Source organism: Euprymna scolopes, chromosome 13 (genome assembly GCF_053919585.1).
Source record: "Euprymna scolopes isolate OS-2025 chromosome 13, ASM5391958v1, whole genome shotgun sequence".
NCBI classification, from domain to species: Eukaryota; Metazoa; Mollusca; class Cephalopoda; order Sepiida; family Sepiolidae; genus Euprymna; species Euprymna scolopes.
The window spans coordinates 89,516,859-89,525,254 of record NC_136494.1 but is presented as its reverse complement, the minus strand read 5'-3'; the positions used below and the strand labels follow the sequence as shown (position 1 = coordinate 89,525,254).

General features: G+C 35.7%; 1 pseudogene; it reads left to right on the top strand.

Moving 5' to 3' along the window:
- The first annotated feature begins 3,979 nt into the window (after positions 1–3,979).
- LOC145292585 (U2 spliceosomal RNA) lies at positions 3,980–4,080 on the top strand (annotated as a pseudogene).
- Positions 4,081–8,396: the final 4,316 nt, after the last annotated feature.

Genomic DNA, 8,396 nt, shown 5'->3' with positions numbered 1-8,396 from the left:
TCAAATAGTTGAGCACTAACTACTAAATCCTATAATTACTACCCGTAGTAAGGATAGAACCTTCAACTCCCAGAAGACAATCAGTTAAAACTAATTGTTAACTAAGAGTTAACCATTAGACGATTAATCTACGTGAAGTAAGAAGAGTATTGTAGTGTAAATAATCGAAAGAAAATAAAGATTTGTCAGTGTTGAAGTGTGCACGTTTTATATTTTTCCAAATTAAATAACTTTCCATCATCCCTTATGATGTTGTACACGTTGATGCAATACAGAGAACTTACATAGCAACATGAGAACGTCGAAAATTCGGTACTTGTACAGTTTACTTAAGACATTAAAAAATGAAAGTATCGAAAAAAAAAGAGTGTATTGTACGTATCCCTTCTGGACTGAAGATCTAAAAAAAAATTTCACTTAATTTGATAAAGTAGTTTTTTTAACAGCGGAAAAACATGTTTTTAGGACATCACGTTGAAGGTAGCCTTCTTTGAATTTTTTGAACACGTCACAGGGAGATAACTCAGTTTAAAGCGTCCACACTCCCTCCCCATCACTAATACTAGCTTTTCCCCCTAGAAATCGAAACATCACTACATTTTGCTCGGTATCATAAATTGGTTTTCGCTGTAAAAAAAAAAAAAAAAAAAATACTTGATCAAATTAATTGAAATTTTTTTTTGGAGAACTTCATTCTATAGATAAAACTGTACAAGTACCAAAAAGTCTGCAAACTTTTGGAATGTCTTTAAAAGTAACAAAGAAAGCACGAGGTGATAAATATGAAATCTTTCAAAAAATGTTTTCTAGTTTATAGACATGTACATACGTTTTTATTTTACACTGTAGGCGTGTATATATGCAGGTAAACAGGTGAATATTATAATTCAATAACTTGAATGTTATTTCTTCCGCTCGTCACACCAATAATTTCCTGGGTAAGGTTAACACTTTTGTCCAAACTTCCAAACTTCTGTATACGTAACGCACCTTCTCTCAACTCCCAACGTACTTCTGCTAATTCAACTTATTTCTTCAAAATCCAACTTCAAAATGAACCTCCCTCTAAAAAATCCACCCTCTTTTATCTCCAACCAGGAGCATCTCATTTGCATATCGGGTGGTCACATTGCAGGCATATAAAGAGATAAGGCAGCCATTTTTGTTTCTTTCTTCTTCATTCATTTCATTCCACGACCGACCAGTTGAATTATGCACACGTGCTAATTAGGTAAGTCACGTTTCCCTACACATAGAGATGTTTATAACTAAGGGAGCATGTGATACATTCAGTGAGAGTTTCTGCTTTTTAAAAAATGAGGGGGTTAAGGTTTGGAGAATAAACGTAAAAGGTATGAGACGAAATTTGTTTTCTATTTTCATACTTATCCCTGAAAGTATCTATTTACAATGCCTCCCCACGGGAGAGAGTTAGACACCAGGATCGTTTTTTAATGCGGAGAAAAGGTACAAAAATAAAAAACTGTCTCAGTCGTGAAGGACTGTTCCTCCACTGAAAGAGAACAAGAAATGGAAATGCAGCATCTGAAGAACAGATACTACACTTTGATCTTGGCCCCTAAAAGTAGAGAGAAAAAAAAGTTGGAACTCTCCTTAACTGTCAGGATTGTTTTTGTCTCCCTTTTTCTCCCAGTAGCAGTTGTACTTTTCTTTCCTTCTTCCTAACTCACAGCAAGCTAATGCGAACAAGATATCGTCCCTGTGCCAAACAAAAATCAAACATCTTTTTTATGCTGACACTCAAACCCCGACAACGCTCAGATTTGCATTCATCTTATCTTTGTTTTATTTATTTATTTATTTATTTTAGTCTGACGTGTTCCAGGTTCGAGGGACAGTGCACCTCTACAGTAGACACCCGCCAATCCTAAGAGCTTATTGCCGTTACTCACCATATCGTTATCGCACTTTCATTAAAAAATGATTTGGCTGAAAACACTGTCAATAATCCCCCCCACTCTTTATCTGTGCCTAAACCTAAACGTAAATCCCATGAACAAAGCTTCTTTCTAAGAACAACTGCACGCCTGTGGAACTCTCTTCCGTTTACTTGCTTTCCAGCTGACTACAATATGGTCGTCTTCGAGTCCAATGTAAACAAGTTCTTGATGAACCGTTCCCCTTTAGTAATCCAATTTACCAAATTTACACTTCTAACGATTACTATGATATTGTCCTTTTGACCACTGTACACTCTTTAATCCCTATCTTCGAGTGGTCTCTGGGCCTTGATAAGTGGTGATTCCTTTGCAAAAAAAACACAAAAATGTAATAATAATAATAATAATAATAATAATAATAATAATAACATGGAATCATGAAAACTGAAACTGTATGATTGCAAAATACCGCCTCCCTATTTTCTTATTTTTTCATTTTTTTTTTATTTATGTTTTTGTAAGTGTCACCATAAACGGCCAAATAATGAAGGTCAAGGAGGATGGAAAGATCGAGGAAAGAAAGCACTAGTCAAACCTCCGCTAGATGAGTGCAACAAGGACTGAGACCTTGAGGAGGCTTATTGCCATCCAAGTGCCAGTGAAAACTGCCAACGAGAAATCAATGGTTTGCGGCTGTTGTGATAGCACAAATTCTTTTGTAAAGGTTATCGACAGAGGTGGAGAGTACTGGAAATCTGGAAAGACTTGTTGCCACACAGACTTCAGGGAACACCACAAATTCTTCTCAAAGAGCACTCTTTGATGATGGCTTGTGTGATTACTCCTAGTGAGTATAATAATATTAATAGGTCATCAAATCAGAGGCTAGTGTTGATTTGTCATGAAGGTCCAGTTTCTGTAGATGCTATAAAACGTATTGGTAACAAATGCAACATTCAAAAATCATTAGTGGAAAAGCACTCCGAAATGAATTGTGACGATTTACCAAGTAATCAAACAATGGGGGAGATACCTGCTGTTTTATTAACATTATTGGCTTCATGTGTTTATGTGTAGACGACAACATGGTCATCTTCAAATCCAATTTTGTTTCAAACGTAAGCCTGACAGACAATAGAAAATAACTTTAAACCTATTTAAGGATACTCTCTTTACACTAAAACCATTTTCTCACAGAAGAGACGTTGCTAGTCTTCCTCTACTCTATCGTTATTTTCACGAAATAGAGTTAATCTGGTTCCTCTTTATAATATGTTTACAGTAAGAATTCCTCGTATTACCAAAATTTTCAAACATTTTAGTTTCTTTTTAGTCGCGTGCAAGCGACTAAGTCACTCCGTTGGTCCATTGGTCTGTCCATAACACTTTTGTGCTTGGCCTTTTTGGCTAAGATCAAAGGTCTGTTGTTAATAGATGTTGTTATTAGCTTTTTAAGCTTTTCTTGGTCTTTTGGCCAAAATCAAAGTACGAAAGGGTGAATGCGGTATAATAGTGAAAGATACTAGCTGGGAGAAACTTTTGATTTTGTTTAATTCTGGAATGACAAGGATGACCAACGACACCAACACTCCCCCCCCTTTTGAGTTGGCCATGTGCCTAAGTTTTTTGTTTAGTGTTGATTTTCAATGTATTTTTAACATGAATAAAGTATTTAATATCTCAAAGTGTAGTATCTGTTCCGGCAGATACTGCAAGCAAAGACCATATGTGGGGTTTCCCCACATATAAGACCTTGGTCAATGTAGGGGCAACCCTTCATACCAATTGTCACTATCCAGCTCCCTACTCCACGGGGAGTTGGTCCCCATTTCCCCTTCACTCCTCACATTAAAAATCAGCCTTGTGCCTAATTTGCTCGGTGGGGAAGTAAATAAATACCAACCCCACATATAAAACTTTAGTCAATGTAGGGGCAACCCTTCATACCAATTGTCACTATTCAGCTCCCCTACTTCCCGGGGTGTTGGTCCCCATTTCCCCTTCACTTCTCACATTAAAAATCGGCCTTGTACCTAATTTACTCGGGGGGGGGGGGGGAGGGAGCAAATAAATACCGGTTTTCTTGGCCTTTTGGCCAAGATCAAAGTGTAGTATTTGTTCTTACTACAGGTTGTACTTGTGTTTGTAACTTTGTGATATAAAGTGGGGGATACCTTTTCTGTATTAATTCAATGTAAAATGATCACCACTTTACAACCAGTCAGTCTCAAAGCCATTCGTGTCATTCTCCAGATCATTCAAGTTGTTTTTAAAGGATTCCAGTTACTTTTTAAGCATTCAAGTCATTCTTAAGGTCAGTCAATTCATTCTTACGTTCATTAAAGTCATTCTAAGTCATTTACTTTTTATTTATTTAAGTCATTTCAGCCCATTTTTTGGTCATTTTTGTTTATCTTTAAGAATTTCATGTCAATCCTACATTCATGCATTCATTCATTACACGAGAGCATGCGACTAATGGCTATCGGCCTTGTTCCACATTCTTGCCACTGAACACATTTTATTTCAAAGAATTTCATATGCGGAACACATAACAGAAATGCCTCCTTGCAGACTACAACAGTCATATTTATATTCAATATCAACAAATACATATTACAAACCATCTTCATAAGTAATCCATTTTTTCATTCCATTAGTCATTTTAAATCGTCCCATAATATTTTTCATCATTTCAGCAGACAGTCCATTTATTTTTTTTATCCCTGAGCCTCGAATTGCTTCTGACTTTGATAAGTAGTGGTAAAACAGTGCAAAACTTATAACATGATTTCACATTTTCCATGATTTATTCCCTGAATATAGATGCAAACGTTTCAATTATAATATTCTGTATCGCAATAGAGACATAGTTTTAATTTTTTTTTTTCAGCCATCTTTAATGCAATCTGCTATAATTGGATCATGTTTAACAAAGAAGTTTAGAATCTTACAAATATTTCCTATGTTCAATTATTTCTTCTTTGTGCTCCTTCCGAGCAATGATCTGATTTATTGTCAACAGAATTATTTTACTAATAATCTTGGTAGAATTTATTTCGCACGTGTTACACTTATGGACTGCCCAACAAGTTTTTTTCAATCACACTCTGTTGGTAGTTATTTAATGCAGTAATCAGTGGTCAACCACGACCTTCATTTAGCAGGTATTGATACAAAATGACGTTATACACTTTAATACAATAGAGACATACCAAGAAGCTAAGATGGCGATAATAAATGATAGCCTTGTGCTTTAAATGTTTCCTGAAAATACTGAAACTGAACTTTATTCAACATTAATTAAAAAAGAATTCAAAATGGATTGGGTAAGGTAAATTAATATAAGTAAATTATTTATTTAGATTGTTGAACATTCTGAAGAGGAATAAAATAAAAAAAGGATGCAAAGTTAAACAATGAAGAATATAAATTTTTATTAACTTACAACATTAATCTGTTTGTTGGATACAACATGTTTTTGTTTCGTTTTACTTTTTAAGCAAATTACCAACAAATACTGTGAATTTACTGTGATACTGATCGTGAGAATCAACAGAAAAAAATCATTAGATATTCCCTAACAGTTCATTTAAACAATTTCGAAGAGGGATGATTAGCAAGTAAGAGGGACGATTAGCACCAATTACTATGATGTAAGCAAACAAACGAAACCCAATGGTAAGGCCTTCTTTTTATGAAGGCCACTGTTCAACTCTGACTAGTTGAGCTACAAGCAAATAAACTGAAAAGAACACTAAAAATCCAGTTCATAAAAAGTTGGAATGTTCCATTATGCTCAGATGAGCTAATCTACACTATAAATTCTGATAAGATGCTAATCCATGAGCAGATAATCTATTAGTATAATTCTTGTTGAATTAAGTAATATTTATATATCTATTGGCTCACGTTATTCGATTGTACAATAGCCAGGAATAGTTTATGTTTCTTGACTCAGTGATTCGACCTTAACAAAAGAATAGGAATTATCATTTTTGAATTTGGAAGATTAAAAGAATAGCAACAAGAACATATCAACTTTCTAATGCACTGACAGTTCCTATTGTTGTATATGCAAGTGAAACAAACTATACTGGCAGAACATGAGAGGAAGCTCAATGACTTTAAAATAAAATATTTAAGAATTATCCCTGGAGTAACTTTGCGAGATAGACTAAACGAAGAAATATTGATACCAGAAAGAAGCTTAATATTAATAGATCCATGAACGGTATCATTTGAAAAGGAAAATGACGTTGTTTGGACTTTTCTCGGCTACCAGACTCCAGCTATGTAAAGAAACTATATGCTGAGTATTTAATTGAAAAAAAGGTCAAGATGACTATTACGAAAGAGATGGGTTAATCATGCTGCAGGTAATAGACTGACTCAAATCTATTATAAGTGACACAATGCTATTCTCAAGTATGTGGCGAAGCTCGGTGAAAGGTGTACATTATCATTGGAAATAATTTAGCAGTTTGTGGCATTGTCAACTCAACTGTGCTTCTATGTGCTTTTTTTTTTACATCGACGAAAGCTAAATTTCATAAATTAATTATTTCCACTGCCGTTTGCTGCTATTTAAAAAAAATAAAAAATAAAATACAATATTGCATCATTGCTGGATAATTTTTAGCACCTGTATATTTGTCAAACTAAACAAATAACCTAACCTGGACCCTGACTTAGCATAGCTCTTTCCATCTCAACTGTTAGGATATTTCCTTAGACGTGATTTAACCAGATAAATGAGTTTGTACACAAATAGGGTTAGTATGATAAATTTCCAGATATGGGAAATAATAAGGTAGAATGGGATCTTCCAATTAGAATTCAATAAGATTGTGTGTCCCAACAGTAAGAGACATGAAGCCAACAATCGTAGGTGGCAAATAAGCAGGAGATATATTTCCTTTCTTCAGACAAAACCAGTAATGAGAAAGAGCAATGATTTGGTTTAGTTAGGTTTGGTTTGCTTTATTTTATTCTATATCAACCCTTTTTTGGACTACTTAATATCGAATGCAGCTACTTCAATAAAAGTGTATTTGCTCCAAGTAAGCTATATCTTCAAACATCCACTTAAGGTGCTTGGCTTGGTTGCTTTGTCGAAAAAGAAAACGATAACATCAATGCTTGATGCATTTTTACTCAAGAGCCGGTACCTTCTGAAAGCCTGATCTGGTAGCACCAAAAGAGAGCAGTGAGTTTGGATAGCTGCTGCCTCTTTCCCAGTTTCATCTGTGAATGTTTATTAATAATGTTTGTGAAAGCTGTTATTGAGTAGAATGTCATGACAGCGAAATTCAGCTGCCTCCTCAATACTGTGACTATAGAAATTCGAGAAGTGGATTGTGCTGATGAAGTGGATGCACTGTTGTGATTGTGTTGGAATTGAAGAACATCCTGGCTATACTACAGCTGTTGTCGCAAAGACGGGTTGGTATTCAAAATAAAACAGAATATTGCATCACCCTCTGATTGTTGATACTTGTCAATCCAAAGACTTACGCGTGTTGGTAAAACAGTCCCTGCTCAAGTGATTACCGTCGATTTCTCTGTATATCGGATCCAGAGCATTTGTGGATTTATCAGGAGAGAAGGTGCTCCATTACAGAGCCTTCTTCTCAACGGACTTTTATGCACAGAACCCCCTCCCCCTCTGATACCATGAGAATTCATTCACTGTATCAACTGATGTATTTACAATAATAAGTCACATTTGATGGTCTAACTGTTGACTGCTTTGGTGACCTTTGTTGTGGTTAATGGTTTTGGAAGAACATAGTCTTGTGATGTAAGTTTTCATAGTTGGTGTCATCTCTCTTTGACCCGATCAAATGCGATGCCTCCGTTCAGTCTCAATCAGTATGCCCTGTAAGGGTAGCTGCACATGTAATTGTGAGGCAAGAGTTGCACAAGCCCAAACCTCACCTCTTCTGAATCGGCACTGATTGAGTCCAGTGGCAAGGAGAAGTGCAAGACAGCTGGAAACAATGCCGAGATAAGCAGAGAGCACATACAGCACCTGGAATTTTCAAATAGACAATCATTTTCTTACTGAATTGCACTGATAAATTACCTCATATGGCCTTTTCTATCACAATCTTTAGGATATGGTCAAATTTGCTGTGTAACAGTGTGGGCGCTCATATACAAATGCATGTGAAATGATGTCACCAGTAAACGAAACAAGTGAAGCATGCATGGTCCCCGTGAGCGCACAGTGAATGAAGCATAAAAAATGACTAAGTTCAGCATTTGCCCCCCCCCCGCCATTTAGCTCCAAAAGACCCCAGAGGACGTCAAATATTGGTGAAAATTAACAAACATCGCAGTTAATATATGTAAATTTGAGTTCTGCATTATGCAAAAACAGAAATGACTAAGTCCATCATTTCCTCCTCCCCCATTTAACCCCAAAAGTCCCCAAGGCCTTAACCTATTTAAATTTGAGTTCAGTACCATGAAAAACTGCTAAATAGACAT